At 46.6% G+C, this 14,858-nt stretch overlaps 1 protein-coding gene across 4 annotated transcripts in view; it reads left to right on the forward strand.

Moving 5' to 3' along the window:
- Nucleotides 1-10,538: 10,538 nt before the first annotated feature.
- The window catches only part of DET1 (DET1 partner of COP1 E3 ubiquitin ligase), a 57,952-nt gene continuing 53,632 nt past the window's right edge, over nt 10,539-14,858 (forward strand). For all 4 annotated transcript variants that reach the window (XR_012127223.1, XR_005056527.2, XM_017668470.3 and 1 more), the window contains exon 1: nt 10,539-10,684. The gene's annotated coding sequence lies outside the window, so the exon portion shown is untranslated. The remainder of the gene's footprint in view (nt 10,685-14,858) is intronic.

The following is a 14,858-nucleotide window of genomic DNA, read 5'->3' on the forward strand; positions in this document are numbered from 1 at the left end:
TGTGCATTCCTGAGTGGACATTAAGTAGCTCAGTGTGTGGGCACTGAGTTCATCCGACCCATGCCCTGGGTCCTGAGAACCAGCCACCCTCTCGTCCCCACTAGCAAATGTTGGATATGCTGTTGGCGTCCTCTTCATACACCCCGAGGATCCCAGCCCAGGGTCTCTTGGACCCACAGGTATGGTGGGAGGCACTGAAAACAGAGTGGGGGTTGGGCTGTACTCACAGCGCAGACAAGAGAAAGGACTGGCTTGTTCTTGCTGGAGCAGGTGACAGCATGAGCTGGGGGACAGGTCACGGGTTGTAAAGAGGACTTTCGCACTTGGAACAGGGACTGGAAGATCATGGCGTGCGTGAGAGGAGATGGAGAGGGAGAAGCTGGTGCCAAATGACGCTGAAGTTCATTTCAGATGTTGGGTGTGTCAAGCTAAGGTTTGGACAGGTGAGCAGGAGAGGCAAGCCCCTGAGAGACCAGCTATCACACAGTGACATTCAGTGTCTGCCATGTGCCGTGTGCTTTCCACCGAATTGTCTTTAACAATCACAACAACAGGTAGGGTGGGCAATTCTATTCCCACTTTACAGGTGAGGAAATTGAGGCACAGAGAGGCCAAGTGGCTTGCCCAGAATGACTCAGGAAACAGCAGTAAAGACTGAAATACAGATGTGCCCCCTCCAAATTCCACCTCTTTCCACTTTGCTGCTGCTCCCTCCCACCCCAAGGCAGACAGGGATCCAGGCACTAACGCTGCAGTTGTGCACACACAGACTGGCCCCTGGCGGTGGGACTGTTAGACCTGAGAGCTCAGCATCACCTAGTTATGCCTTCTTTTTTTCTAAAAAATAGATTGTTTTCTTTTACATTTATACATAGAGGGACGCTAGAGAGTACGTGCATAAAAGGGTACAGATGCATACACCTGTAGAACCATCACCCAGGCCAGGATACAGAACATTTCCAGAAGCTCCAATTGTGTTTTCCTTAACACAAATCAGAACTCTCTTGGAACTGCTAACTATATACATGAATGGGTCATGTGCCACTAGATAGAGCCTAACAAGATTTGCTAACATAGGGACTGCATTTTTCTCTCCAAATGCTATGGTTTCCAGAGCCCAGAAGAAGAGGGGATGAGGCGATCTTACAGCAGATAAGATCCTGAAGCCCAGCATTTGAGATGATTAATAGTCCCTGGGCCGCAGCTCCGCTCAGTCTGATGTGGAGAGAGCGCAGCCCTGTTTAAATTACCTCTGTTCCAGCCCCCACCAACCACACTGCTCTGTTACCCTCAGTGAAGTCAGAATCAACCCGTGTTTAAACTCTCAGGTGCCTTAGAGGGCGCGTGTCATCTCTTAGCAAAGTCAAAGGAGTATTTCTGAAGCGTTACCTGGGAACTCAGAATGCTACCTTACAATCCTTAGGGTTTGGGGGCTTTCTCAGTCTGGGACTGCTGCAGCCTGCTAGCTTTGAGGAGTTTGGCAGCGGGGCCTGGGGAGCCTTGTTGGGAGGACGGAAGTGCCAGATGGCAGGCGGGTGTTCCGCCTGACTTAACAACCTTATCAGGTGCCCAGAGGGGCCCAGCCCTCAGCAGTCATGTTCTGAAAGCCAGGGGAGGCATTCTCTTTCCTCCCCCTTCCCTCCTTCACGTCTTCGGCCTGCCCCCCCATTGGTCAGAAGGCCATCCCGTGGTTCTCAGCTTGCTGACTCAGTCCCCACCATACTAGATCCTGGGCAGAGGCTGATGGCTAGGTCTCCAGAAGGCAGAATTTGCTGTCTTCCCAAATTCATCGTTTATAGACTAGCAGGGAGATGATGGGCTGTGGAAAATCCCTCCCTGGCTACGTACAGATTCCCATTAGAGTGGAGGGTGACTTACCTTAATGTAGCCATACTGGGGGCTTTGGCACCTCCACATTCTAACTGCTCTGCCCTGCTGCACTGGGCCCCAGCTTCTAGCCTTTAGTTTCTGTCAGTGGGGTGGAGGGAAGAAGAGAATAACTCTGGGTAGCCTCACCTCTGGGTGGGGTGGCCAACTTCACATCCAGATATCTTGGTTATTGGTTATATATCACACATACCAACTTCCACCTCCAAATGCCCAGCCCAGCCATCTTGGGGCAGAGCCCAGCTTCGTTATGAATATACCTAAAATGATGTTCTTTTCCTATATTCAGCCACTGGGGACTAGAGAAGGAATCTCCAGGTCAAGGTGGCTCCCTGCATACATCTGTTTTCTCCTGTGTTCTCAAAATCCCCTGGTAAAGACAGTGATGCACAGAAGAGGCCGTGGCTCATATGCATAGACCAATAATGAGGAGCAAAACAGGAAGAGGGATCCACAATGGATTAAGTGATTAATGGATTTCCGGAAGGCAGAAAGTTACAGGTAATACTGGGCAGAAGTAACTGAACACTCTCAACAGGGCAGAGGATGCACTGGACACTGCCCCAGAAGAGCGCCAGATTCAGAAAAGTGGCCAGCTGCTTGGCATCGATTCTAGGAGAAGGTGGGAGAGCTTGTCCGGAGACAGACTGGCAGGATACTGCTGTTTGCTGGTGGTCTACAGACTCTGAAATATCCCGATGCCCAGGCTGCACCCCAGGTCAATGAAATCAGAATACCTGGGGAGGGGACCTAGGGCTCAGCATTTCTAAAGCTCCGTAGTTGTATGCATTGGGCAGCCACAGGTGAGAGCTACTGGTCAAGAAGACAGTCTTCTTTTGGGCATTGGGAAGGGAGTGAGTCAGTCTGTTCCCTTCCTGCCACCCTTCAGAGAAGCCTGCCAGTCAATAGGCAGGGGCTCCCTGGCCAAGGCCCTCATCACCCGGAAGGGTGGCCCAGCCTCCCCCATCACCATGTCCCTGATTCCATCCCCCCCCACCACCACCGTCCTCCCGCGGCTCCAAGAATGATGTTCCTAAGGATCAACAGTGACCCTCTCACACCCCTGCTTTCTCCTAAAGACCAAGTCTGGAAGGTGGGGCCTCCCCAGAAGGTCCCATACTTTTCTTTCTAACCCCATCTCCTCCTTTCTAACCCCAGGCTCTAGTCAAACTGAGGGCAGGGCTCCTCCTGTTCTACGTGTGTCTCCTCACCGTGCGTCTTCCCCTAGTGCCTGGCCAGACGACCCGGGCACAGCAGGTGCTCACATAAAGGGCTCATGGAGCTGAACGGAGTTTAGGTGACTGCGTGCCTCTGGCCTGTAGAGTGAAGGAGACATAATTCAGCCTCGCTGAAATGCTCTGGCCACAGATGGTATTGTTCTTAGGGAAAAGGAGGGCTCTAAGTAGCTTGAAAACTCAGTATGTTTCCCAACCTACCATTTTTTGCTGTTATTCATGTTTTATTTCAAATAAGTATAAATATCTGTACTGATTTTGCCAATTATTAAAATAAAACATGCTTATTATAAATAAGAAAATAGAGATATGTCTGAAGTGGAAAGTGAATTTCTCCCTATTACTCCCGCCAGGAAAAACCATTGTCGAGGATTGATGCATAAACCCACTGACTTTTTAAAATCCACGTGATCTGGTTTCTGCCTCAAAGGGGTCCACACTCTACGAACTGCTTTCTTCACCCAACCGTTGTCCATATTCTTTCCAGTCAACACAGGCTCACCACCTAACTTTTCCATCATGACCTTCCTTGGTATAGGCTTACATTATTGCAGCTTTAGTTGTAACATTTCCTGTTTGTGAAAATAATGCAAAAGATGTGAATTAGAGCAATAATTCATGAAAAGGGGATGTGAACAAAGAATCACCCATTATCTCTTTTTCAAGCACAACTATTTTGGTGTATTGCCCTCCAGGCGTTGTTCTTCCCTTATGTTTAAGATGGTTGGCCTTGCTGCGTGCACTGCGCGTCCTCCTTTGACCCTGAGCTCATCATAAACGTATTAAGCATTATGACTTCGTTGGCATTACCACTGGCTTTGGAATCTGCCTGACATTCTTTGAGGGGCTGTGTGGAGTTTCTTAGTTTTCCCCACTGGTTGTAATGAGCAGTCTGGTATGTGGAAGGTTCTATTTCCCTAAGAATTGTAATTCCTGGTCAAAGTGATGGGGTGCTCTTCCAAGCTGGTTATCACTGTTGCTATGGCTTCAGTAACCTGCAAAACCTGCCTCCTGAAGTGAAAACCGTTTTCTAGAAGGTGTCTCCCACCTTATGCTTTCCCACCTCATATGCCCTCTGCTGTCTCTCCCCTGACAGCCACGGACCAGACCTAGTTAGGGATCACTTCTTCCTCACGACAGTCCCTAACTAAGGAATACCCGGGGTACCTGTCACACCCGGGCTGGCTGTCGCTGGCTGCGTGTATCCACACGGCTCTGTGCTTCCCTAACCAGCACGTTCTACACCTCATTCTCTGTTGTACAGTGTGAATTAGTCACTACTGCATTCTCAGTGGGTGAAAGGGACGGGACAATCAGGGGAAAGAGGGAGTGCCTTGTCCCTCCCTAACAGGTTGCCCCCCCCACTGGCTCCTTCCAAACCCTCAGGTGGCCTGTGGCCTAGAGGTAGACAGGAGGTCATGCCTTCCTCAGCCACACTCGTTAACCTGTTGCCCTCGAAGCAGGTCCCAACACCACAGTTCTTGGGCTCCCAGACCCTGGGGGGTAGGATGGTGGCTGGGAGGAGGCTCATGCCTTGTGGGTGGCCAGGCCCCCCTGCTCCTCCAGACGCCCCAGCTGCCCCCGTTACAAGGCAGCGCCGGTGCGGGGCCGGGAAGGACTGTTTGTTCAATTGTCACAATAGAGGGGAGATTACCAGTGCTGGAGGGGAGGACCACCTGTTCCATCTCCCCAGCCAGTCCTGGCCTCCCGCACCTGATGGCCTTCCTAGGTTTTATCGAATCTCTGTGTCTCACAATTACCTCTAATTTCATTGCTTTCATGGTAAGAATAGTGCTTTTCCTGCAGCTAAGGTTTTTTATGTTCCCCGGGCTTTGCCTTGTCCGTCCCCAGCCTCTTCCTTTCATTTCCAGCAAACTACATGAGCAATCACTTTCCAAGAGCTCTGCCTGCACCCCTACCCTGTCCACTTACACCCCAGCTACTTTCCCCTGTCCTGCTCTGGAGAGTGGAGGGTGGAACCGGGCAGGCCTTAGTCACTCCAGGGACCTCTGGTTTAAGGAACCCACTCTGCAGGGCTCTGTGGCCCAAGCAGCTAGCTACTGCTGTGGGAAAGAAGATGCATATCCTCTTCTCCTTCTCTCCAAAAACCTTCCTCCAAGCCCCTATCTCAGGTACATGTAGAAGGAGGGAGCCCTAGACTTCAGGTTTGTCTTAACTCATCCTTTGACAAATATTTTTTAGTATTCTCATATGTGCTAGGCACCAGGCATTCAAAAACCACTTATTTAACAGACTTATTCAGCACAATGCTCAAGTGAGGTGTAGCCATAGGCATGATTTCAAGATGCAGCAGCTGCCTTTGAGAAGTTGCAAATCTGCCTGGGCACGGAAGGGATTGTTGATTGAATACCTAATGGGATGTAGCCCTATTTGAGGTAATACTGTTGTTCCTGTTGTAGAGATGAGACAGTGCGCCGGGGTGTCTTTCCCACTAAGCCGAAGGCTTCTCTGAGGCAGGAACCTGACTCGTTCACCTTGGGTGGGGCACACCCAGCACGCTGCCTGAATGTTCTAACGCAGAGCAAGTGGCCTGAAAAGATTGGCTGCACAGAACAGAGAGATGAAGTTTCTCACTTGTCCAAAGTCATGCGGCTAGCATAGGACAAAAATGAGTTTTTCCTCTACCACACCATGGTTGCTGCTGCTATAAGGCACTTTGGTGTGAACAAGGCTCTCTCCCTCTTTGAGCAGATTAACTGCAAAAAAAGGCAAGTCCTCTGGGTAAGCCAGTGAGAAGACACACTCCATCCTCAGCCGATGTGGCCTCGTACCAGAGTCCCAGGGCTGGCTGAGCCGGCTAGGGCTACACTTGAGCCCTGTCCTTGTCCCCAGCCACCCCAGATCGGGCACAGCAAAGGCTCACGTGTGTAAACCCAAGTCAGTCTCACTTTGAAGCCCAGACTCTTTGTCTCTGCCCTATGAACAAGAGCAATTCCCCCTAAACATTTTCATGCCAAGAGAAAGCTGTGTGCGTGTGCGTGTGTGATTTTTGGCAAGAAATAGCTAAAATAGTAGAAGTGCCCAACAGCTGCCACTAGGTTCCTTTTAATCCAAATCTGGAAGTTATTCTTTCCTGCCCAAACTGAACAGAACAAAACACATCTTGTTGCCCGAGCACTAAGTCATAGGGGCCAGAGCCGTGGCAAGACTGTCGGAGAAATACCGAAGGCCACAACATCACCAAAGGTTAAGAAAAACTACTCCTGGGGCCTGAAGCGTTTAGCCAAGAACATGGAGGGAAGATGCATCTTCAAACAACTGATAAGAACCTGGATTTGAAATTTGAAGGCTAAGAAACTGGAAGTAGAAACTGAGCAGTTCCTGCAAGCAATAAAGGACTTATTTTGAAGAAGTAAGTACAACAAGAATAAGGTAGGGGAATCTAAAAGAGGGTCAAGTGAAACCCAGCCTCAGTTTCTGCATCTGTAAAGTGGGGATAATAATACCTAACGCACAGGGTCAACCAAGGGATTAAATGAGATGATGCAGGTGAAATGATTGGCATAGGGTCCGGAGTGCAGTAAATGTGCACAAAATGGTGATTGCAATGGTTCTGATTAAAGGACCGGTGGTGCTGATGCCAATGATGACAGCAGTGGTGATGGGGTGATAGTGGTGTAACACTCAGGTAAGAAATGTCTGCCTTTGAATACAGAGGTGAGAAGAGCTGTGCCAGCCTCTTCTAGAAAGGGAGAAAGGACAAGAGCCTCTTGTCCTGCTTTTCTTCCCATCCCCTCCTCTCAGGGCTAATGCAGACAGCAAGCGGAGCTGCTAAAAGCCTTGGCAGAGAAGCCACAGGAGGACTGGAGTGAGAGGCGAGGAAGCTCTCAAGTCCTTCAGGCCCCCTCCCTATCCCTCCATCCTCCCGCTTCTTTGGGGACCCTGTGTGCTCCTGGACTCCTGAGAGAGACAATGGAGGCAGGAGCATCAAGACGCAGGGAGGGCTCAGGACTCAGTGTTCTTCCCCCGGTGAGAGCACGATGGGAGGGAGCGGGGGAACTAGAAATTGGAACGTCTGGGAGAGGTTGGCTGGAGAGCTGGGGAAGTGAGATGCATTATATGGTGTGCTTGAAAACTTCCCACTGAGGCGCTGCCCTGCATGTACAAAACGCTGTTATTGACATTCAACGAAATCTCTATTGAGTGTCTATGTCCCTGGCACTGTGTTGGGTCTCAAGAATCAGTAGTTGCAAAACAGAAACTGTCCTTGTCCTTGTGGAGGTGATTTCAAATATAGCCCAATCCAAATATTCTTTTACGTTCTGAACAAAAGCATTCAGTTACTTAAGCCAAATACCTTGGGATATCCTTGCCTCTTGTCTTTCTCTCACACTACCTGTACACCCACTGGTGAGTCCTGTTGACTTCATCTTCAGCATATATTCCAAATTTGACCACTCCTCACAACCTCCAACTCTACCACTCCAATCCAGGACACCATCATCTCTTGCTTGGACTGTTACAGTAACCTTCTGGCTGGTCTCAGTCAATAGCCCCCTCTCCCTGAAGCAGCCAGAGTGAATCTTCTAAAACATACACCTGTCTATGCTGTTCCTCTGCTCAAAGCCCTCCTGTAGCTCTGCATTTTATTCTGAATTGAAGGCAAAGTCCTTGCACAACCCCAGCCATGAAGCTGGAACAACCTGAAATTTGGGGGTCCTTTTTTTTTCACTTGAGATATAGTATACACACCATAAAATTCACCGTTTAAAAATGAACAATTCAGTGGTTTTTAGCATACTCACAGAGGTGTACAATCATCAACCACTATCTAGGTCTAGTACATTTTCATCAGCCCCAAAAGAAAGCCAACCCATTAGCAATTCCCTGTTCCCCTTATTCCTTATCCCCTGGCAATCACCGGTCTGCTGTCTATATGGATTCTGGATATGTCATTTAAGTGGAGTCATACAATATGTGGCCCTTTATGTCTGGCTTCTTTCATCTAGTATAGTATTTTCAAGATCCATCCATGTTCGAGCCTGTATCAACACTCTATTCCTTTTTATGATTAACTTATATTCCATATAGATACACCACCTTTGGCTTATCTATTCATCCATCAATGGACATTTGAATTATTTTTACTTTCTACCTATTATGAATAATATTGCTATGAGTATTTGTGTATAAGTTTTTATGTGGACATGCTATTTCTCTTGATTACATAACTAAAGGTGGTATTTCTAGGTCATATGGTAACTCAGTGTTTAAGTTTTTGAGAAACTGCTAGTCTGTTTTCCACAGCACTATTCCCACCAGCAATGCATGAGAATTCTATTTTCTTCACATCCTCACCAATATTTGATATCTTCCTTTTTAAAAAAAGTATAGCCGTCCTAGTGGCTGTGAAGTAGTATCTCACTGGGGTGTTGACATGCATTTTCCTGATGACTGATGGTGTTGAGCACCTTTTCATGTGTTTATTGGCCATTTGCATACATTCTTTGAAGAAACATTTATTCAGATCCTTTGCCTATTTTTCAGTTGGGTTGTATTTTGGTGGTGAGTTGTAAAAGTTTCTTGTTATATTCTTGACCCTAGATCCTTATTAGACGTATGATTTCCAAATATTTTTTTCACATTCTGTGTGTTGTCTTTTCACTTTCTTATAAGCGTCCTTGGAAGCACAAACATATTTAATTTTGATGAAGTTCAGTTTATCTATTTGTTCTCTTCGGTTGCTTGTGCTTTTGGGGTCACATCTAAGAAACTGTTGCCTAATCCAAAGTTAACAAGGAATCATGCTCATGTTTTCTTCTAAGAGTTTATAGATCAATCCTTACATTTAGGTCTCTGATCCATTTTGAGTTGATATTTATATGTGGGATGAGATACACGTGTGTGGATGTGGGACAGAGTTTCTTTTTGAAGCGTGTTTCTCTCTCTCTCTCTCTCTTGCCCAGTGCCACAACCGCAAGGAAAGATACTGTGCTGTTTATTCTTCAACAGCTGGTGCTGATGAAGCTACCCGTTTCAATTCCCAGGCCTGGCACAGAGGCAGCAGGCCTCCAACATTTTCATTTGGGTAGCATTTTACAGGTTGAAATACATTCTCCTATCTGATCTCCAAATTGAAAAATAATAATTTATATTATTGATAAATAATATATAATAAAAATAATAAAATCTCCTATCTAATTTATTCCTAAAATAATATAGGAAACAGAGTGGCAGAGTTGGAATTTGAACCTGGAGGGGACAACCTTGGAAAAAGGGACATGCAAGTCCTGGGTCATACTCTCCCCTCCAGTTCTGCTACTTGTATTTGTATGAACGTGTGCAAGTTGTGACCCTCTCAATTTAATCATCGGTAAGTATGGGAGTTGGTCTTGGGTAATTACAAAAATAATGACTTGCTGAGCAACTACCACGTTCCAGGCTCTGTGCCAGGACTTTGGATGTAACACTTCAAATTCTTTGAGTAACCTTACAAGGCAAGTATACAATATTCATTTCCCAGAGAGAAAGTGGAAATTCTGAAGTCATCACCCGGAATATTCAGTTTGGAAATGTCAAAGACTGGGTCAATAATCCACCCCATTTCTTTTTGGCCACCCCACATCTCCAAGACACTTACCATCCCAGAGTCTCTTTCCTCAAGAGTCGCTGTGAATTCTGTGGGCAGAGCCATTCATTCATGGACTGAATCTTTACTGAGCATTTACAAGATGCCAAACCCCGTTCTAGGTGAGGAGAGAACAGAAAACAAGACAAAACCCCTGCTCTGAGAATTTACCTTCTGGTGGGGACAAGGGAAACAGAACAAAGAAAGAAATTACAATACACCCCCCCCCCAGGTCATATCAGATGACTATGAGTGCTATGAAAAAACAGACTGATGGCAGTGGAGGGGTGACATTTACGCTGAGACCTGAATGATCTGAGGGAGGCTGACACCGGAAAACCTGGCAGCAGGTCATCCAGAAAGAGGTCAAAGCAAAGGCTTCTCTTGTAGAATCAGCTTTTAAGCGACCGAACGAGATAACGTAAGAGAAAGTCAAGTACAGATGATGGGATTACGTTGGTGCAAGAAGCTTTTCTGTACATCCACCAGTTGCCAGCGACTCTACTGGGGACCAAATATTTGGAGTTAAGTAGGCTTGGTCCTCCAAGAGCTCACTGTTTCGGAGACCACAGAAAACTTCTCAGCTGATGACATGGTGCACTGAGTCAAGGGGTGAAAAACTAATTTTTATTCATGCTTCTGCAGAAGTGCTCAGCAGGTGCAGAGCCACGGCGGTGAGAGAGCACGGGGCGCCCAGCTTAGGGCTCTGCGCTGTTTTCCCTTAGCAGCCAGTGGGCCTCGGTGGCTGCGATCCTCCTCCGGGCACAAGGGGGCGCTGTAACATATCTCAGCGCTGGCCGCGCTCTCCCCACTTTTCTTTTCGCTGCGCCGCACTTCCGGTGACTAGCGGAAGCGGGGACGGGCAGCCGGGGACGCCGGGCCTGCCGGCATGGCGGGGGCGGGGCCTGGGGAGGCGCGCGTAGAGCAGGCCCGGGGGTTCCTCGCCCTGGCCTTTTGAACCCGGACCGGACAGGTGAGGACTTCTCCTTCTTTGGCCCCGCCTCCAAGCCCGTCGGGCTTTCCCCGAGCCGTCCTCGGGTCACCGACACGGGGCTGCCCCCTCCCCGCCTGACGTCGAGGCCTGGCGGCCCCCGCCTTCTCAGAATTCTCTTCCCACTGAGGCCCCGCCCCGGGCTTTTCTTTCCGGGGGCGCCCCCTTGGGGGTGTGTTCCCGCCCCTCGGTCTCCCCTTCCTGTTGTGGAAGCCGTCACACTGCATTGAGGCGTTTGTGCACCTGCCCCTCTGGGGAAACAGACCCAGCAAGGGGGAAAGGACTTGCCTGGTACCCCACGATGAGTTAGTGGCCCGACCCCCTTGGCTGCCTTCTTTGGTTCCATAAATAATGTACTGAACGCATACTACGGGCCAGCCCCAGCGCTAGGCCTTGAGAAAACCGAGGTGACTAAGTAGACGGTTGGTTACATTTTGCCTGGAAAGTACAAGTTAGTGGGGGAAGGTCAGTCGTCACGCACATAACCATGCAAGTAAAAGTACATAACTCAAATTGTGACAGTTACTACGGGGAAGACAAAAAAATAACGGGGAGCCCTGTTTTAGGTAGAATGGCCAGGGAAGACTTCCTGAAAGAGATGACACTTAAGGTGCAACTTGAGAAGTTATGGCAAGAGCCATAAAGACATTCTAGACGGAGGGAACAGCCTCTGTGGTTACCTAAGTGGCCAAGAACGCCGCATGAGGCAGTTCCAGCGTTCGGGAAAGGGGTCGTAAGAGACCACAAGTACTGGAATGGCATACAGAATATAGTCTTTGTGTACCGCACGGGAGCTCACCATAGAAATGATAATGTGCAGAGACAAAGTTCCGTGCGTGTTAAGTGCTATGGGAAGGAGAGGTGTGGCCAGTACATTGGTATTTTATCTAATGGAGAGGTAGGTGAAGGAGGACTTCTCTGAGGAAGTGATTATTAGACTGATCTGAGATAGGAGTTAGAGTAGTGAGAAAGGCTTTTTTAGACGGAGATTAACATCAATAACTACTGTAGGAGAATAATTACTCCAACTGCCAAGCTTCCAAGGCAGAAGGCAGGATATTTGTTGGAGAAATGGTTAGGGTTAAATGGGTAAAGATGAGGCTGGAGAGACAGAGCTGAGACCTGAAAGCACCTGGTTGACATGTTCAGGATTTTGATCCTTAACCATTAAGAGCAGTAGGAAGATACTGACCTGTTGTAATCCATAGGGGTAAAGGATTTTGAAAAGATCACTCTGGCTATTGAGTAAATTGGAGGTGGACAGGAGTGGATTTAGGGAGACCAGGTAAGAGGCTGTTGCAATAATGCAGATATGAAATAATAAAATTTTGGGTAAGTGTGCTGAAAGGTCATGGTAGAAAGAAGTGGAAGATTAGAGGACTATTTAGGAGGTAGAATCTCCAGAGTTTGGTGACTGATCAAGTGTGGGGGCTGAGGGAAAGATGTATCAAGGAAGGCTTAGATTTCTGGTTCCTGTTAGATGGGTAAAGGTGCCATTCACCCTGCGCTAGGGAAACTGAAAAGAGGGCCAGCTTTTGGGAAAAATACCTGAAGTTACTCTCTTTTTTTGTAACCTTCTGTCAAGAAGGGACTTTTGTTACATACTTTTTCTAGAGTGTTTGAATTTTTATGAGCGTGAATTGTTTTTAAATTCAAAACAAGTTGAAAACTTGTAAAAGGCTTTTAGAATTTATGTCTCTGAAAACCACAATTGTGAGATATAAAATGTGAGTTTATATATATATAATATGTTTACTCATGGAGTGGGGAGACAGCACACTGAGAGAAATACTGTTAGGAAATTCAGCGAGGATTTCCTGTATGATCTAGAGCGGAAGCGAACAGGTCTTTCTCTCCGTCCACCGCCTGCCTCTCCTTCCACCCCTTCACTCTTTCCACCCCAGTAGTAGTGTCTTAAAAAGACACTCTGAGAATTGAAGATGGAACTATTAATAACGTACATGAAGAGTTAAGCATCTCCTTTGTTTAAAGTGATCAGCGGCTCCTACAAGTATCAAGTAGTATGCTTTATCCGTTATATGCAGGTAGTCTGCTGGGAGGTGTCTGGTACTCTTCCTTCTCCCATTCCTGGGCCTTCCCTGCCTCTCTCATCTTACTCTGGTCTCTCTTTCCAACTCCAGCCCGCATCTTAGGTTGGCAGAGGTGTTTGGGCAAGGGATTGAGTGGGGCAGTTTGATATATGATTTGGTATTTGCAAAGTTTCAATGTTAATAGTGTATTTTTTAGGCTGTACCAAAGCTTCACTGTTACAAGGAGTAGCTGTGTGAGGCTGAGTATTGTTTTTATTGTTCGGATATGGAGGATATTGCCAGGGTCCTTTGAGAAAGCTCATGAGGGAGATTTCTTTTGAGTTGCAGTGCTGGGAAGAGCTGTGCTTCTCCCAGGCGTTCCAGTACAATAACCGACTGTGTTTCTCTCTTTGCTGTGTCTGCTAAGAAAATCAAGCTAGAAGCCTGGCAGTTCTGTAGGGCCTTGTGGTATGCATTTCTGTGTACTTGTTTCTTCATCTTATTGTCCAGTCTTTGTTTTGCCTTCACAGTGATTGTTTCCTAATTTGGAAAAAAATCTGAGTAAGTACAAATAATACAGAGTGAAAGTACAATGAGTACTGATTTAAGAAAAGTAGACCCCTGGGAGTTGCCAGTGTGGCCCCACCTCCCATCCCATTTTTTCTTCCTCGGGGTAACCAGTCTTCTGAATTTTATATTTATAATCCCTTTGCTTTTGTAATTATATACCATATATATTTGTATCCAAAGGGAATCACCCTGTGTGTTCTGTAGCTTGTTTTCTTCATTCAGCATCTTTTTTGTTCTGTATAACTAGTGCATTAATTCATTGTTTCATAGGCTTCTACTGCATGAATATGCCCATGTGAATTTATATAGGGCACCTTTGATGGGCATTTGGAGTGCTGTTGGTTTTTGGTGCTGTTAACAGTCCTAGTACAGACATTCTTCTTATATGTGTGTAGACATTTCTCCAGATCAGGGTTTCTCAACCTCAGCACTGCTGACATTTTGGGCCAGATGTAGAAGGGGTTGTTCTATTTATTATAGGAGGTTTGGCAGTGTTCCTGGCTTCTGTTTGCCAGATAGCATCTCTCACTCCCCCAAGTTTTGTCAATGAAACCTATCTTCAGATGCTGAAAAATTGCCTTAGTTGGGAACAGGTGCTCCAGATCAGAGGCTGGGAAACTTTCTGCAACGGGTCAGATAGTAAATATTTTAGGCTATTGAGCCATGTGGTCTTTGGTCATAACTAATCAACTTTGTCTTTGTAGAACAAAAGCAACCATAGGCAAGGTGTGAATGAATGGGTACGGCTGTGTTCCAGTAAAACTTCATTTATAAAAACAGGCTGGCAGGTGGGAGTAGGCCTGAGGGCAGTTGTCTGCGGTCTCTTGCTCTAGTCTAGATCAGTAGGAAATATATTTATATCCTTACCCAGTACATGTAACTCATACATATATACATACACACACATGTATATATATAATTGAAACAAAAGTTTCACAAAATAGTGCTTACCCTTACTATGTGTGATACAGTTTGGCATTTTCTATTTATTCCATTTTTTAAATTGTCAGTCACTATATCCACTAAACTAATTTCAAATCCCCATTAATGAGTTGTGAGTAGCAGTTTGAGAGATTCGATCTTTTCAGTCATCTTATTAGAGGTATGCACACTTTTAACTTGACTAAATAGTATCTATACTTATATAAGGTATCTCAAATCTCTCTTAGAAGGAGACAGAATATAAATAAATATCATTTTGTGAGTATGTTTTTATTTCTAAAATATAGATGGGATCAGTCACTGTCCTGCTTAAAACCTGTAATGGCTCCCATGGCGTGGCATACAAAGTGTTTTTCAATCTGGCGCCAGTCTACTCTTCGAGGCTTCTTGTTTATCTTTCACTATGTGTATCGTATGCTCTGACCACTGGAATTATCCTGTTTCCCAAGTGTGCCCTGCATGCTCTTTCCAAGTATATATTTTAGGCTACTTTCTTTCTGGAATGTTTCTCTTTTACTTTGCCTGGTGAAATCGTTGTCTTTGAAAGCCGGAGTCAGGTTGCTGTGTTGGCTCATCCATCATATTGATGAGCACCTTGCCTCAGGTGCTGCTGT

This window comes from Manis javanica, chromosome 18, assembly GCF_040802235.1.
Source record: "Manis javanica isolate MJ-LG chromosome 18, MJ_LKY, whole genome shotgun sequence".
Classification (NCBI taxonomy): Eukaryota; Metazoa; Chordata; class Mammalia; order Pholidota; family Manidae; genus Manis; species Manis javanica.